The following is a 15,208-nucleotide window of genomic DNA, read 5'->3' on the forward strand; positions in this document are numbered from 1 at the left end:
CGATCCAGCAGGCCAGGAAATCCCAAGGGAAAAATGAAACTCTGGGGAAAAGAGTCAGGCGGCGTGTTCTACCCCCACCCACCTTAAACCCTGACAGCCCCCTCTTCAGCTGACATTTTGGAGGGGCTATATTTTATTTTGATAGAAGGGACAGTTCCCAAAATTATCTGGAAAACTTCACACTCACACACAAATATATTCACACCAGAGTGAGAACAAACACAGTTGCCCAGGCAAACATTCATGTGTACAGGTAAACATAAACACTTAATGACAGGCACACCTGTGCTTAAATGTGATTTGAACACGATCCAGAAATTCTGCATTGGCACCTATGCATATGCTCCATGTTTTTTAAGCCTCAAATTTGTGGGATTCTTTTCTAGTAGGAACACACTATCCATTTAAAAGCAGTGATTCGTTTTAATATTTTCTTGCATCAGAATGCTGGGTGATGATGTGTCTACATTTTGGCTTTTGTGCTTTTGTTTTTGTTTTTTTAACCAAAGCCAGTTGAAGCAGCTACATGAAGTCACTGGGAGGTGAGCCCTCTCCAATTCAGGTTAATCATGGATATTTAGGGGGTATTATTTTGCCATGTTATATTAAGACTAGAGCCATCATGAGAAACAGCAGATGTTTTTATTGTTTAACTCAAACAATAAGCTTATATATTTTGGATACTTTTCTTCAAAAACAAAGGAATATAATTATTTTAACAAAGGCTTCATATGCCCTCTGGAATTCTTTGACAACTTGAGTATAAATAGGGTGTTCATAAAAGGAGTCAATACTGAACCAGGTCAGTGTGAAAAACTTAACTTTTGGTATTATATAGCTAATTCAAGATTGACCTTCTTAGTACTTCCTTATCGGTTGGGGGAGGAAAAAACAAGGATCTCCCTGCTTCCCTCCCTGCAATTTATAATTGATTTTAACATTATAGAAAAGGTCCTCATCTACAAATCAGAAATCCTAGGTTCTTGTGTCATCTCTGTCTCCATAGCCAGCTGTGTGATCTGTGACAAGTCACCTTTGCCTTTCTGGACCTCAGTTTCTTCACCAGTGAGGTGAAAGAGTTGGGCTAGAATGATCACCAAGATCTCTTCCTAAGACCAAACACAAGGTAAATGCAAACAAATATGCACATTCCCCCCTCCCACCCCACATAGGTGTATAGGGTGTACCCACAAATGTGTGCAGGCAGAGAAACAGACGCTTTTATGCACAGATATTCAGAAACTAATAGGCACAAAAAACATTACACAAAATAAACAGTGTTGGCTTCAAATATATCCACATACATCTAAAATTCCATCTTCTTGAGATGGGATGAATCATTACAATTCATAGAGTATGATGCCTATATTTAAAAAAATAGCATGTGTCATTAAACTACCCAGGTTCTCCTTAAACCCAAATTCTGTCTGCTGGGCTCAGAAGATGTCTAGGTATGTTTGCCACTTACTCTCTCATCATTCTGGATGATAATATTATGGCTCTAAGCTCACTGGAGCAAAGGGTCGAAAGCCCTGGGGCTCTGACAGTACCGATGCTGCCTCTGAGGTCCCATTGCCCTTGTTCAGGCTGCTGTCTCAGCAGTGACTTCAGGATGGTTGGTCAGGGGCTGTGGAAGCCCCCAGCAAGGCAGGAGTCCCTGGAAAACTGTACCTCTCTCCCGCTGTTCTTTCTCAGCTCACAACTCTGAAGTCGGTTGAGAAGCCAACCCAGAGAGGGTCCATGAAGTCCGGATTCGATGGAGCTGAAGCTCATTGTCACATTTCTCTCTGGAGAGTGGTGGTGTGGAAGGTATGAAAACTGAGAGAGATAGGGAAAAAAAGAAAGTGCAATGAGTGGAGCTAAATTTGCTGGCTTCCCAAGTCTTCCGGCATTTCTTCTGGCCCATGGGTCACTCACAAATGTGCTTATCACATTTTATGAAAGTGTTTTCTACGCTGGAAAACCTTCACCCTTCTCAAGTACCCAGTGCCCCTTTTTTCACCTGTTTAAGGCTTCCCATTCAGCAGGGCCTGGTCAGGTACCCCCAGTTATCCCTGACCAGGCCTCCTCTGGGCTCCCACTGCCTCAGACATCTACTTGGCCCATGGATCACATCCCTTTGTCTAGAATTGTGGCTATTTATGCACGTGTCTGACTTGTCTCCTCTTCTAGACACTGGGCTCTGACCCTTTCGATTTGTACATGCAGGCCCTAGCCTGGTGCCTCCTGGCTCTAGGGGAACACTCAGTAAATGTTGATTTAGTGACCAGATGGGCTCATTCTTACAAGGTAGCAGATATCTGATTACAGCCTCACATGCCATGCCTTCCAGAGAGATGTCCTTTAGCTGGGGTCAAAGTCTTAAGCTTGAAAGTTTTTTTTGTTTTGTTTTTTGTTTTTGTTTTTGTTTTTGAGATGGAGTTTTGCTCTTGTTGCCCAGGCTGGAGTGCAGTGGCGTGATCTTGGCTCACTGCAACCTCCACCTCCCAGGTTCAAGTGATTTTCCTGCCTCAGCCTTCCCAAGTAGCTGGGATTATAGGCATGCGCCCCTGAGCCTGGCTAATTTTATATTTTTAGTAGAGATAGGGTTTCTCCATGTGGGTCAGGCTGGTCTCGAACTCCTGACCTCAGGTGATCCACCCACCTCGGCCTCCCAAAGTGCTGGGATTACAGGCGTGAGCCACCGCACCCAGCCGAAAGTTCTCGTGTGAGAGTTTCCGGTCTCTAAGAGTGAGCATTTGGCAGGACATTAGACCCCGCAGGAGTGCTGACCCCTAAAACCAAAGAAGTCTCAACAGTTCCTGCTCAGCCTGCATCACTGTGGTCTTCACAGTTGTCATCTTAACCCTGTAGGCAGCGCTTTTAGGTTCCAGAGGCTTTATGTTTTCGTCCATTTCAGATTCTCACCAAAAAGGATCTGGATACATACGCCAGAATTGTTTTGATCATTGTATAGATGAAGAGAGTGAATATCAGAGGAGCCCCAGAAGCAGATTTGGGATGCTTATACCATGACACTTACACAGCTCAAGCTTCAGGTTCCTTTTGGGCCCTAGTAACGTGTTCACATGGTCAGATATGAAAACATTTGTAGAAAGTTTAACTACAGTCAATCACGGCTGCTACCCTTCTCTGCTCTGGCTTCTCGGTGGGTCTGGTGAACATTCTGAGGGGATCTGACTCTGGCTTGGGATTGGTGGGGATGTGTTTATATGGTTGACAGGCCATGCATGTACTTCCAGGGCAGGGAAAGGCTTGCAGGAACTCTCCTACCACCGACTGGGCCAACTCACCGTGCTTTGTGACATGAAGTTGCAGAGCCACAAGTTGTATCACAGTATAACTGTGGCCTCAGGTGCCTGCACCAGAGGTGTGTGTGTAGTGTAGGAAAGACAAAGTTTGAAATGCATGGAGCCAGAAGCCAGCCTGTGTAAAGCTGTGAGCGAAGTAATGTTAAATTTTTTTTTTTAATTTAGAAAGCATTTTTGAGGTGTGTCAGTTAATACAAATATTATGCTATCTGTCTGGATTTCATGATGGCATTTATCAGTTTTCTCAAGATTTGTAACTTGTTGCAATTTCTTTTTATCGTTCTAAATTAATAATCACATTTGATTATTAATATGTTAATAATTATATTTTACCTAATTTTGTATTCGTAATTGTGTATTGTTTTCCTTAGAGAGGTCTAAGCTTCCAGCCCTCAATGGTCTAAGCTTCCAGCCCTGCAAAACCTGAATCCATCCCAGGAGCTTTCCTTGGGTCACACTGTGGCCAGGGACTAGGTTCTTTGGATTCTAGCCAGGGCTCCCCCCTTGCCTCAGAGGTCTTGAGTCTGTATGTCAATCATGTGTTTGTACAGTGCTGTTCACACAGAAGCCCCCTTGCAGAGGTTTTCCTCCCCAGAGAAGAGAAAGTCAAGGCCCAGGCCCATGGTGGTGACCTTGACTTAGATGATGAAAGTTCTCTTCCTAGAAAGTCTGGTCATTTCACCACGGGCTGGACTTGCCAGTCCATGCACTGGAGGATCTCGGGACGGGAGACACCTTGGTGCTGTCCTAATGCCTTCCACGTTCTCTCTGCAGGGCAGCATCCCTCCTGTCGCTGTGACTGGCCACCAGCGTTGTGGACCGAGACCCTCCTCAAAGTCCAGGAGTTGCTACAAAACGCTAGCAAGCCCTCCAGCCACTCTGAGCAGGAGAAATGTGCTGCCCAGAAATTCCACCTGCTGGAGGCCAAAGCCACGGCTCCCGGGGTGCCCCAGTGGTGAGCGGGCTGCAGTTTGGGACAGGGAGGCTGAATAAAGATGTTGTCTGGAGACCATGGGGAATGTTGGCTCCTCTGTCACAGAATCTGAGAGGGGGCAGTGCCTTAGAGCTCACCTCACCTGGCACCATCTCACACCCACTGGCTTTCTACACTGACCCAACAGGTATCAACTCAGTCTCTCAAATGCTGCCAGGGACAAGGGGCTTGCTCCCCACACAGACATTTATCTAATTTCATTGCCCACAGTCATGCACACATGCTTTTCTTTATCAAGCCCAAATCTGCCTTAGCTCTCTGCAGTTCAAAGGATGTGCCCAATCTCAACCAAATGGCAGCTATTCAAATATTAGAGAACTGCTACCGCAGGCCCCCACACCTTCCTTTTGCCAGACTGCATATCTTTTTTCTTTTCTGACTAAATTTATAGACCTTTCCCTGTTCTGGTTTCCTTCTTTGCTTATATTCAACTTTAGCAATATCTCATCTGGGCATGGTGGCTCACGCCTGTAACCCCAGCGCTTTGAGAGGCTGAGGTGGGAGGGTCACTTGAGCCCAGGAATTCAAGACCAGCCTGGACGATATAGAGAGACCCATCTCTACAAAAAACTTTAAAAATAGCCAGGCATGGTGGCGCATGCCTGTAGTTCTAGCTACTCAGGAGGCTGAGGTGGGAGGATCGCCTGAGGTTGGAAAGCTGAGGATGTTAGTGAGCTGTGATTGTACCACTGTATTCCAGACTGGGTGACAGACTCTGTCTCATAAAATTAAAAAATAAAAATCTCTCTTAAAACTGAAGACTCATGCATCCAGATGAGGTCTGAGCAGCTCCAGTCCAGCAACATCACCCCCTCAATAGGTAGCTGATCTTCTCTTACTGTTGTCCAATGTTTTGTTGGCTTTCCTGGGCTGACATGCCAATCACTCTGGACCACTATCCCATGAACTTCTACTGAACTGGCCTCCTCGGCCTGTAATCCTGATGTGGATGATTTGAGAGAAAACATGATCCCATTCATCATTTGGTGAAAGTTGGGAAATGAGGTGTTGCCTGGGTCGAATGGTACTTACTTACACAATGGGGGGCTCAGAATGTCATCTAAGGTCCTAGTCCAGCCCCAGTGAGGGTGGCAGAGCTCAGCTAAGAATGCAGCAATAAGGTTCCTATTCAGGCCACAATGACATTGAAACCTAGCATCTTTACCAAACTTGACCTTATTTTTAATAAACCCAGCTGAAAACAAAGAAAAGATCTAATATAGCATTTCACAAGTGTTTCACAAGAAGGTAACAGGTGAGGTGCAGAAAGTGATCTATGCTCAAATAGGTTTGGAAAAGACTGGAATAAGCAAAGGTAAATAGGTTTTTGTGGGAGTTGTTTTTGTTTTTGTTTTTTACTGCAGGCTTTAACACACTGGTGGGCATCGTCAATCTCCAAGTGGTACAGTGTGAGGTTTTTGGGGATCTATTTCCCGCTTCTCCCGGTTAAAAACTCTGTTCTTTCACCGTTTCTGGTCCACACTTGGCCTGGAGGAAGTACATTTTATTGGTTTACTCATTGTTTTGGCAAGTCTGTGCCCAGTCCCCGTGCAAGGAGTTCCCTGATCCCTGGAAAGTCTAGCACAGAGTCCCTGCCCTCACGGAGCTTGCATTCCAGTGGAGAAGAAGATGTTTAAAGAGCAACATAGGGAGGCCTACATGCTCAGAGTTGGCAGGTCAGAGTGTGAAGGGACCTGGGGAGCATCTCCTGCAAGTTCCTTGTTCTTCCCAGGAGGAAACAGTGGCTGGCAGGTGAAGGGCATCCCAGGTCACATGGCAGAGTCAGGGCTTAGGTCCAGGGCTCCTGACTGCCTGACCTGTGCTCAGCTTTGTGGTGTTTACCTCCCTCCCAGGCCCTGTTGCCCTCAGTCTCTCGCCCACCTTGTTCATCACTCCATCCTCAGCACCCAACGCAGGTCTTTGATGACTGTTTGTTGAATGAAGCTATGATGATGTGGCTGGGTTAGATGATCTTTATAGTCTCACCTACAGCAGGGGTTCGATGAGTCTGTGAAGAGAGCTGCTTAAGCTCAGAGAAAGGAGTGGTCAACAAAAACCAAGGGAGGATGTGAGTTGGGCTTGAACAATGGGAAAGATGTGCAGAGAGGCAGGGAAAAGGCCTCCCTGCGGGGTCTCAGGAAAGCTTGACTCTGCGGTGTGTGTCTACCCATCTGAGACACCCACACACCCGGCACACGGCAGTTCAGAGTTGTGTCCTCAAAGACTCATCGATCCAAACTCTAAGCTGAACTGGCTGGCCAACTGTTTGTCTGTATCAGCCAAAGTATCTTCTTCTTTTGGCAAATTATAACCAGAGCCCTGGATTCCTACTAATGACAGTGATTATAATTGAGTGCTTGCTGTGGGCCCAGCACTATGCTAATTCCTCCAGATGCATAATCTCAAAACAACCCTGTAAGACTGGTATGATTATTATCAACCCCATTTTACAGACAATGAAACTGAGACATAGAGAAATTAACTAAGTTCTCCAATTCACGCAGTCAGATGCTCAAGGCAGTCTAATTCTGTGTATTCACATTGATGGTGGTAGTAGTGTTTCTGCTGTTACATTTTTTAAAAGTTTGAACGTGGAAAATTTCAAGTATATACAAAAGTGGGGAGAATTGTAAAACGAATCACTATGCACTCACTTCCCAGATGCTACAATAGTTGACTCATGGCCAGTTTTTTGTTTCATTCATGCTCCCCTCCCATCACCATGAATTTTTCTGAAGCAAATTTCATGTTATATAATTTCATCCATTGATCATTTTGTGTGCATCTCTCAAGGATGAGGCCAAGTCCTCATTCTCAATCACAATACTTTTTGCCTCCTGACTGAGAAGTTCCTTGACCAGGGGCACCCGCTTCCCCCAAGCCACACGCCAGATTTCAGGCTAGCCACTGCCCCACACAGTGGGCATAGAGGCAACAGGCCCAGGGGATAGGCTGTCCCCAGCTCCTCACCATGCAGCCTGAGCAAATGGCATCTCTCTGCCTCCTCAGAGTGAATTTTTATCGCTGAAGCCCCTGCCATCGGTCTAGTTGCTCTGCAGATGGGGAATTGGTGGGGTTGTTGACACAAGGATGAGTCTTTCTTGACCAGGTCTGTCCTAGGCTCCAACCCTGGCCTTGCCCCTAATCTCAGTGCCTACTTCAGAATGATTTGTGGGGTGGGAGGTCTCCTCTGCCTGGGAGGGGATGACTCCCTACTCCGCCTGGCCTAAGAGCAAGAAGTAGGGATGAGATGGAGCCAAGAACCTGGAGTCAGAGATTCACTGCACTTCTCATGAGCTGGGAGGACCAAGTCTCACCTTTTTGATCTGTGGAAGTGGGAACAGAACACCGACCCTGCAGCATGGCTGTGAATGTCTAAGGAGATGGGCAAGTTGTCTCCGGGGAGTTGTTTAGCTAGAGGAGGACACAGTACCTGCCATGGCCAGCAGGTGTCGCCCAAAGACGGAGTACGAGAAACCTTTGGGCGGGACGGGGGCTCCTCCATGGAGATTATCTTTCAATATTAAATACAGCTGGACTTGGAAGAAGTGGAAGAAAATTCAGCCTGAAGGGTTTCTCCTTTGAAAACTCAGTCTGGTTCTGGCTTTCATTGGAGTTAAAAAAAGTGGAGCTTTGCAGTTTTCTTTTCCTTTTTTTTTTTTTTTTTTTTTGGATTGCTCCCTCTGTCACCCAGGCTAGAGTGCAAAAGTGTGGTCTCGGCTCACTGTGACCTCTGCCTCCCAGGTTCAAATGATTCTCCCGCCTCAGCCTCCCGAGTAGCTGGGACTCCAGGTGCATGCCACCACACCCAGCTAATTTTTGCATTTTTAGTAGAGATGGGGTTTCACTCTGCTGGCCAGGCTGGTCCTGAACTCCTGTCCTCGTGATTTGCCCACCTAGGCCTCCCAAAGTGGTGGGATTACAGGTGTGAGCCACCACGCCCGGCCTGCAGTTTTCAAAGTATGCTCACATGAAGATCCCACAGCAAGACAGGCATCAATATCCCCATGTTACAGATGAGGAAATTGAGGCTTCAGATAGCAAGTGACTTGCTGATAATTATGCAGGCACTAAATGACAGAACCACTAAGTGACAAAATATAGAATTAGAAGGCCTTCAGACTCTATATTCTGGGCAATCTGCCGACACGTTCCTATGGGTCAAACCCTTAGGAGGAGTCCTGAGACTGTGGCTGGGCAGTCCCTGCCCCTCTCGAAAAGTTAATAGGCGCATGCCCGAAGCCCCTGGCATGGGACATGCTATCCGTTGACAGCATTTACCATCTCTGGGTCTCAGTGGCTCCGAAACCACACAGCTACACACGCACACAGGCACAGGTGAGGAGGAGAGAGAGATCCCAGGCTACAGAATCTTGGATCTGTTTTTTCTATTTCCCAGTAATTGGATGTAAGAAGCTTAGCATAGGTCTGGGGGCTGGCATTTGGGAAATCTTGGACTAGAAGATAAACTAGAAGGTTTATGTTCTGTAGTTTCATAAACACTATCCACTTAAGCTTGTCAAAAACACTAACAAAGTGTCTGGCATATACTTAATAGTCAACAAAAATTTGCTTAATAATAAATGGCTGAAAAACACGCAATCACCCAGCCCAGCAGAAGCCTTGGTGAACATTGCTTCGTCCCTCACCCATTTTACATGTTCATAACACTTTGTGGCGTACATATCTCGTTTACACACATGATCTCATTCAGTCTCTTTAATGAGTTGGATATCACAAACCCCATCTCACAGATGAGAAAACCGAGGCTCCAAGACACTAAAGGACTTCCCTAGGGCTGCCCAGCTGGTCAGTGACCGAGCCAAGCTCACGGTCACGCCTGTCTATCCTGCTCCAGCAGCTCTGCCACTGCCCCGCCCCTGCTTCATATCATTTCCACTGCGAAGTTTGAGAGGAGGAAAAATCCTTCCAGAGAGAATGAATCTTCTACATCTGTTGGGGATGCCTCAGATTCAGGAGAGGCGACCTTGGAAGCTTGCCCTGAGACCCCGGACTCAGGAGAAGTCTTGGGACAGGTCCTGGGAAGCCAGCTGCCGCGTCTGCACTCCTGGAAAGTGCAGTGTGGGAAGGGTGGGAGCTATGGGAAGGCGGGGGAAGGGCGTGGCTCTGATGGCTGGAGAGGACATCCCGCCTCTCTGGCCCACTGCTGGATGTGACTCTTCGGTCCTCCGCGGAAGGAAGCTCCAGGCCTCCACACAGGGAACCTGGTGTCTGCCTCCCCCTAGTGCCACAGGACGGGATGGTGGCGCGGCAGGCTGCTGTGCAGTGCAACATAGACAGCGGCCAAATTCTCCACTACACAGGTCCTGCCCTTCACCCCAGTCATGTCTCGCAGTGAAGCCGGAGGCTGGGCTCACTCCCTGCCCCAGCCTGTGTCCTTGCCAGCCTCTAAGAACTACTGGAGGAGATGAACGGTGTCCTCCAAAACAGACCTCTGATTCTCAGCTGAGGAGGCTGAATCGCTGCGCAGGGCTCCAGATGCCAGGTCCACCCACGCACCCTCCTGGGTTGCCCTGCTTCTCCCCAGTTCCAGCACAACTAGCAACGCACACACTCTCTCACACGCATTCACATACACACTCACACATACACACTCACACACTCACACACACACACATTCATATACACATAGTCACACACACACATTCACACACACATTCACATATACACCCACACTTACATTCACATGCACACTTACACATTCACACGTTCACACACTCACACACACATTCACATTCAGTCACACACACACATTGACATACACACATTCACACACGCACATTCACATACACACATTCACACACATTCACTCACACTCACATTCACACACACATTCACACACTCATGCACACACATTCACATACACACACATATTCACACACACAATTGCACACACAATCACACAAGTAACACATTCATGCACACTCATACACATGCACACACACATGGATGCACAATCTCATACACTCATCCACACACAATCACACATTCACACATACACACATACACATACATTCACACACGCAATTGCACAATCACACAAGTAACACATTCATGCACACTCATACACATGCACACACTCATGGATGCACAATCTCATACACTCATCCACACACAATCACACACACATTCACACACACATTCACATACACATACACACACATTCACATACACATTCACACTCATTCACATACACACACATTCACACTCACATTCACACACACACTCACACACACACATTCACATACACATATTCACACACGCACATTCACACACATTCACACACACATTCACACACACACATTCACATACACACATTCACACATTCACATACACATTCACACACATTCACATACACACACATTCACATTCACACACGTTCACATACACTCACACACATTCACATATACATATTCACACACACATTCCCATATACACCCACACTCACATTCACATACACACATTCACACACACATTCACACACAGTCACACATTAACACTCATTCACATACACACACATTCACACACACATTCACACACTCATGCACACACATTCACATATACACATACACACACACGCAATTGCACACTCACACAATCAACACACATTCACACACTCATATACACGTGCACACACTCATCCACACACAATCTCTCACACACACACAATCTCTCACACACACACACATACATTCACACTTCGTATTTCCTAGTATTTGGATGTAAGACGTTTAGCTCACATACACACACATTCACACTCACAGAACTCACATATACTCACACAATCTCACACTCACGTACACACACACACACACACACAAAGGAGAAACCTATAATCAAGAAACTTTTTTCACAAACTATCCCTGCTTTGGGTATGGTAGTCATAGACCACCCTCCGCTGACTTTGAAGTGAGGACTCCACCGCTGAGCTGGCAGAAGGCCCAGGAGGCGGGGCAACCCTAAGGCTGGGCCAGCCAAGTCTACGCTGTGGCCCACGTGGTGCCCGGGAGTGCGTGGGGCTGCGACCCATGGCTGCGCCAGCCTCTCCCTAGACCTGGCCAGTCTGAGGGCGGACTCAGGGGCCTTTGTCCTCCCTGAACAATTTGTCCTGAGAAGCAAGCACGGGACGGAGCTTTCTCAAACGCGGAAGCATTGAAGGAAGGGGCAGTGATACCTGGCCGGGCACAGGAAAAGCCGCAGCGTCGCCTTAACGCTAAAAAGAGCCTCAGAGGTAATCGACCTCACGCAAAGAATGTCCACAGGCTAAAGATAGTTTCTCCATTTAGGGAAACTGAGTCTCCAAGGGAGCTTGCACATGCATAGTTCATTATTGGCTAAGCCAGGGCTCAAACCCAGGTCTGCTGATTCCAAAGCCTGTGACCTTAACTGTGAGGCCAAGGAAGAAGGGATCATGCACACCTCAGACCACCCCAGCTGCCTACCCTGGCCCAACAACTTCCTTGCTCCTGGGGGCATGGAGCAGGGGCAGGGGCGGCCCACCTGCTGGGTAATCAATCACTCCTTCATTCCTCTAGGCCACCAGTCACATGTGCACTCAATGAACATGTATGGAGGGTGCACTAGGTGCCCAAAGGGGGGCGAGGTACTGGGATCAGTGGGTGAACTTTCAGATGCAATCCCTGCCCTCATGTAGCTTATAAGCAGTGGGGCCTCAGATGTGAAGGCAAGCTCAGAATTCACGGGATTCGGGGTCCCCTGGCAGGTGCCCAGGGTGCTAGAGAGAGCAGGTCAGGAACACTCTCGGAACAGCAGAGGCCCAGCCTGGCCCGTCTCACTCCTGCCCCCTGGGGCGGGTGTCTGCGGCCTCCAGGCTACTCCTGGATGATTTTATCGGCTGTGTTGGGAGCATATGGTCCTCGGACATAAGGCCTGAAGTAGTATTTACTGCAGAGCAGAGGACACCGGGCTCCTGTGTGGGCTGGGTTTGGCACGCACTCGGTTACTGATTGGTGGGCCATTCAGGAAACAGAGACCACAAGAGAATTCAGCGTGCTCCTGGCTCGGGGCCAAGCCAGCCTCATCTCCTTTGCTTTGTCAAGTGTGTCTTTTTGTCTGCCTTCATCACTTGCTGGGCGCCTCTGTGTTCACTGACAGGAGGACGCCAAGCATGTATTTGCAGGGACTGTGGGGGTGTACCCAGCTTTTCTCTAAGAACAGCTATCCAAGGGGCGGGAGGGAACAACGGGGTCAGCCACAGCTCTCCCCTTACCCCTTCCCCTGAAAAGTTACAGCTCCTTGACGTGTGAGCTGAAGCTTGGGACTTTTGTCTTGTGTCTGTTTTTTCCAAAGCCAAGTCCAGAGACAGACCAGGGCCTTCCCAAGGTCACACAGCAGGCCAAGAGCAGAGCTGGCAGTGAAGCCAATTTTCCATCTTCCACAGTGTGGTCTGCGCAGAGCTGCAGGCAGGGCTTCCGGGGCCACAAAGTGCTTCCCCAGCTCAGGACGTTCCCCTCTTCTCCCCTCCCTGCTGCCCTGCTCACCGGGGGGAATTCCTCTCAGTGACACCAAAGAAGCCCTTTGGGGAAGTGACAGTGAGCATTTCTTGAAAAGGGAACCAAGTTTAGACATCTAGAGACAGTAGCAGCCATGGTGACTGGAGGCCTTCTGGGGCTGAGGAACTTCGGGGTGTCACTCAGGGTGACAGCAGGTAGCCCAGCAAGCCCATAGGAGCGGGACAGGCCAGGCTGGGCCTCCACTGTTTCAGGACTGTTCCTGACCTGGTCTCACCTGCACCCTGTGAAGGGAAGCTCAGAATTCAGGGAGATTCGGGGTCCCCTGGTGGGTGCTCTGCCCTGGTCCCCTGCCCTGCCAGGGGACCCCGAACCTCCCTGAATTCTGAGCTTCCCTTCACATCTGAGGCCCCATGCCTACAAACTGAAAATCAAATCTGCCAAAACAGGGCTTGGGGAGCTGCCACTCCTGAACACAGCTCGTCCCAGTCCATTCTAGACATGAGGTCCATCCACGCCTGCGGGAGACCCCTCCCTCGGCCTCCCAAGGCCACCTTCTTTGCCCCTGCAGTGTCAGGTTGAAGCTCTGGGAATGAAGGTTCGAAGTTGCAAACCGGATTTCTTCCCAAGTCCTCAATCACTCAACGGCAAACTATGAATTGTCTGCAGCCTGTGGCTCCTCCTGCAGCCAGACCTGGGAGCGGGCATTGAGTCTGAGCCCCGGGTTTCTTCCAAGGCTAGGACACTCGGGCCCCTCTGCGGCTCTCCCAGGGCAGCCCTGGGCTCAACACTGCCCTCCCCATGTCCCGGAAGGAGGCTGCTGTGGCCCTAGCTCTGAGGCCCAGGCCCAATCCATCTTCCCAGCCAGTGACTCGCTCTGACAACAGGGCCGAGCTGCCGCGGCATTTGCCTCTGATCTCCGCTGCCCAGGCATTTGTCAGGCAGCCTGCGAGGAATGAAGAATGGGCGCTTGGTGAGGCACAGATTACCCGCCCCAGAGGCCCTTGCTGAATTGCAGTTCAGAGCTCAGCTGCCTGGGGCCACGGATCAACAGGGAGGCGACTAACCTTCCCCGCAGCAGCCCCTGCCGTGCGGAGCAGAGGGAGGGTTGAAGCCGGGAGAGCCTGGGAGGAGACTCTACACCACCCCCTGCCCTGCGCCTTTCTTCACACAACACCCCTCACTCCCTCCACTCCCAGCCCTGTCTGTCTAGGCAGCCCACTTCCTTCACTAGAGGCAGCACCAGGGGAGACGCTCCGTTCTTTGGAGCACCCCTTCCTTGCTCCCTGTACAAGAGAGAGTTCAGAATTGCTGGGGCGGGGTGGAGATTTCCCCTGATGTCCCAAAGCATTTAGAAAAACTGGAGGCCTATGCCAGGGGCACCCTCACCCTGGACAGGAGATCAGCCTGTAGGAGCTCGAGACTGGCCTATCTGAGGCTCTACTTCCTCTGATGGGGAAGTCCAGGCCACTGGGAGGGCCTGCCAGAACCCAGCAGAAGCCCTTCTGCCCCCATGCCCACAGGGCTCTTTGGGGCTGTGCAGAGGCTGGGTGGGTTTGGGCGGTGGACGCTTTAGCAAGGGATAGGGGTGGGACTGGCTGCTGGCTCACAGGCTAATTCTCCTGGCCCTCCCTGGGCTTCCTGCCCAGCTCTTCCTGTTCATGGGTACTGTGAGGAAGGCCAGGATTCAGCGGACTTAGCAGAGACCCTGCAACCCCATTGCCCAAGGCCAGCACCTCTGGGCCTGGGGGCTCTGGAACTGCTCTCCCAGGGGCTGGCGGGGCAGAGCTACCTGTCCTCTCCCCAGAACGTGAAACAAGTCCAGTTTCCCTTGGGCCCTCACCTGCTCCACCTCCTGCGTTCCCCTCACCCTCGCCTGGCCATGCTCACCTACTAAGCCGTGACTGTCATCTTTTGCTCCACTTTGAGTTCACCTGGGGAGGCAGAACCACCACCGACGTCCCATCAGTTGAATCAGACTCACTGCAGCTGGGGTGAGAAGAGCTACTCAGGCAAAGCCTCTTTCCCCTCCCTCCCCACAAACGTCCCTGCTTGACTTCTCTGCCCCTCCCCATGTCCTACTGTCGTTGATTTACTCAGACTACAGGGTTAGAGGCTCGCCGTTCCCCAGGCTTTGGGGAAGATATGTAGATCACGTGGGGTCTCTGCCTCTGGGAAGGAATGAGCACTTAAGACTCCACAACCAAGAATTACCCCAGAGTGGGGCAAGTGCTGTACCTGGGGGGGTGAACAAGCGGAATGAGAAGAGCTGAGGGCTTTCCTAGGAAATCAGGCCACCAGACGGACCATTCAGGAGCCCCTCCTCCCGGCAAAGGCCCTTGGAAAGGTTGAGTTGAAAACACGCAATTGGAGGGGATTCGGCGCAAGCCACATGCTCCCTCTGGTGGTCA

The 15,208-nt window shown here is 49.7% G+C and overlaps 2 long non-coding RNA genes across 2 annotated transcripts; one reads left to right on the top strand and one right to left on the bottom strand.

The window, feature by feature from the left end:
* Nucleotides 1-620: 620 nt before the first annotated feature.
* On the bottom strand, nt 621-15,147 carry LOC102122937 (uncharacterized). The gene is made up of 3 exons (XR_001485209.4): nt 15,036-15,147; nt 14,688-14,786; nt 621-1,818 (listed from the first exon to the last, which is right to left on the bottom strand). It is a non-coding gene; the product is annotated as an uncharacterized lncRNA (long non-coding RNA).
* LOC123568681 (uncharacterized) lies at nt 1,005-4,318 on the top strand. The gene is made up of 3 exons (XR_006692126.2): nt 1,005-1,126; nt 1,696-1,809; nt 4,086-4,318. It is a non-coding gene; the product is annotated as an uncharacterized lncRNA (long non-coding RNA).
* Nucleotides 15,148-15,208: the final 61 nt, after the last annotated feature.

Source organism: Macaca fascicularis, chromosome 14 (genome assembly GCF_037993035.2).
Source record: "Macaca fascicularis isolate 582-1 chromosome 14, T2T-MFA8v1.1".
Classification (NCBI taxonomy): domain Eukaryota; kingdom Metazoa; phylum Chordata; class Mammalia; order Primates; family Cercopithecidae; genus Macaca; species Macaca fascicularis.